This window comes from Tupaia chinensis, unplaced genomic scaffold (assembly GCF_000334495.1).
Source record: "Tupaia chinensis unplaced genomic scaffold, TupChi_1.0 Scaffold147135_1, whole genome shotgun sequence".
NCBI classification, from domain to species: domain Eukaryota; kingdom Metazoa; phylum Chordata; class Mammalia; order Scandentia; family Tupaiidae; genus Tupaia; species Tupaia belangeri.
The window spans coordinates 7034-9766 of record NW_006206987.1 but is presented as its reverse complement, the minus strand read 5'-3'; the positions used below and the strand labels follow the sequence as shown (position 1 = coordinate 9766).

Below are 2733 nucleotides of genomic sequence, written 5' to 3'. Positions count from 1 at the left end.
TCTATCATTGCTTATAAAAACTCAGGGTCTTGTTGACTCTCTTGCCATTTTACATAGCATTTTAGTTCTAACTAGAAGCCTTGAAAATTATAATCTTGTCCTTGGAATTCAAGAATTTCATGTCGATGTGGACTCAGATAAGAGTTTTCTGTCAGCTTACGTGCTATGGAGCAAAGCTTGTTCCTCTCCCGCTTAGCCTCGCAGGTTGAATTGACCAAAGCAATGGTTAAGGAGAAGCCTAGTCCCCTGCTGGTCGGGTGGGAATTTGTGAGAAAGTATTACACACTGTTGAACCAGGCCCCAGGCATGCTCCATAGATTTTATGGAAAAAAGCTCTTCCTATATTCATCGGGGATTGGATTCAAGTAGAAAAGCAGTAGATGCTGTCTATGGACAGAAAGAAATTCATAGGGAAGTGAAGTCACAAACCTTCACCAACTGCCACACCAAGATTCGCCATGTTGATGCCCATGCTGCTGTAAATGATGGGGTCCTGGTCCAGGTGAGGGGATTGCTCTCTAACAACAACCAGGCTTTGAGATTTGGGCAGACATTTGTCCTTGCTCCCGAGGGTTCTGTTGCAAATAAGCTTTATGTTCACAATGATATCTTCAGATACCAAGATGAGGTTTTTGGTGGTTTTGTCACTGAGTCTCAGGAGGAATCTGAGGAAGAAGTAGAGGAACCTGAAGAAAGACAACAGACACCCGAGGGGGTACCTGATGATTCTGGAACGTTCTATAATTAGAGTGTCACCGATGAAGAACATTTAGAGGAGCCCGTTGCTGAACCAGAGCCTGATCCTGAACCAGAACCTGAACAAGAACCTATATCTGAAATCCAATGAAAAGTCTGAGCCAGTGTTAGAAGAAACTGCCCCTGAGGATGCTCAGAAGAGTTCTTCTCCAACACCTACAGACATAGCTCAGACAGTACAGGAAGAGTTGATGACATTTTCTTGGGCATCTGTAGCCAGTAATAACCTTTCACCCAGTGGAGCTGTTCCAGTTACTGGGATACCACCTCATTTTGTTAAAGTACCAGCTTCACAGCCCCATCTAGAATCAAAGCCTGAATCTCAGATCCACCACAGAGGCCTCAGAGGGATCATAGAGTACGAGAACAACGAATAAATATTCCTCCACAGAGGGGACCCAGACCAATCCGTGAGACTGGTGAGCAAGGTGATGTTGAAGCCTGAAGGATTGTGAGACACTCTGATAGTCACCAACTCTTCATTGGCAACCTGCCTCATGAGGTGGACAAGTCAGAGCTTAAAGATTTCTTTCAAAATTATGGGAATCTGGTGGAGCTGCTCATTAACAGTGGTGGGAAATTACCCAATTTTTGATTTGTTGTATGTGATGATTCTTAGCCTGTTCAGAAGATCCTTAACAACAGGCCCATCATGTTCAGAGGTGAGGTCTATCTGAATGTCAAAGAGAAGATTCGAGCTGCCAGGGGAGGGGACCGTCGAGATAACCACCTACCGGGACCTGGAGGCCCTCGAGATGGGCTGGGTAGTGAAATCAGAGGTCTTCCCTGTGGAGGCATGGTGCCGAAACCAGGATTTGGAGTGGGAAGGGGGATTGCTCCAAGGCAGTGATTGTTCTTCATTGATCTTCATGCAGCAGTACAAATCCTAGTTCCTGCAGCATGGTGAATTTCTTCACCCAGCCTATGGTATCTTGGAGTATTACTCTGTTATAAACTGTTTAATTTTGTACAGTTTTACTTCTTATGTAACTGGTGTGTGCTCATCCTTTTCCCTTTCCTCTGTTGACTTTTTAGCTTTCACTTCCAATATTGTGGAATGATATTTTAGGAATAATTTATTTTTAAAGAAGAAAGAAAGAAAAAAAATAAAGACAATTTCCTTGCTTTGCATATAGAGACTGGATTTTTTTAACAGCTATTCCCCCTAAGGAATGTGTCACTTATTACTGACATTTGATATGTTTCATTCATTGGAATATTTCTTATTTTCTACATGTTTCTAAAAGCCTGTTAGAAATACAGGATTTGATAAAAACATTTTGAAAGATGGAAATACCCAAATTATTGCCTTGAGAGTCATGACTACTTTATGGTGTGGAGAAATTGCCATTAGAAAATTGACAAGTTTGATTCTTCCTGGTATTGTTAAAAACTGATTGAAAAGGTGGAAATACAGGATTTGATAAAAACATTTTGAAAGATGGAAATACCCAAATTATTGCCTTGAGAGTCATGACTACTTTATGGTGTGGAGAAATTGCCATTAGAAAATTGACAAGTTTGATTCTTCCTGGTATTGTTAAAAACTGATTGAAAAGGTGTTAATAGACTTTTTCTTTTGATATGATCACAAAGCAATTCTAAAGCCTACTGTTTTTACCATTGACATTTCAAGTGTGAGATAGGTTTTATTTGTTTGGAATGCCCATTTTCTTAGTTTTTGAACTCTTATTTCTGTGTGACGAAGTCTGGAGTTGAATATTGTATCCCAGAATTCAATCTGGAACGTCGAACCACAACAGAAGAAAGATTAAGTATATGAGACTTAACTGATTAATCAGCATTTTGTGACTTGACTGAAATATTGCTGCTTTTCTTCTAGGCTTTGTTGTCGGTTTTAAGGATTTTTGTCCTGTCTTGAGCTGTCAATAGGTTCATGTACCTACTATTTGAACAGAATACTCACCTGTTTCTAGGCTTTAAGTTGCAAGGAAATATCCTTACCAGTTCAAAACT

General features: G+C 40.4%; 1 pseudogene; it reads left to right on the top strand.

The window, feature by feature from the left end:
* The first annotated feature begins 197 nt into the window (after positions 1-197).
* On the top strand, positions 198-1659 carry LOC102490353 (ras GTPase-activating protein-binding protein 1 pseudogene; annotated as a pseudogene).
* The last annotated feature ends 1074 nt before the right edge of the window (positions 1660-2733 follow it).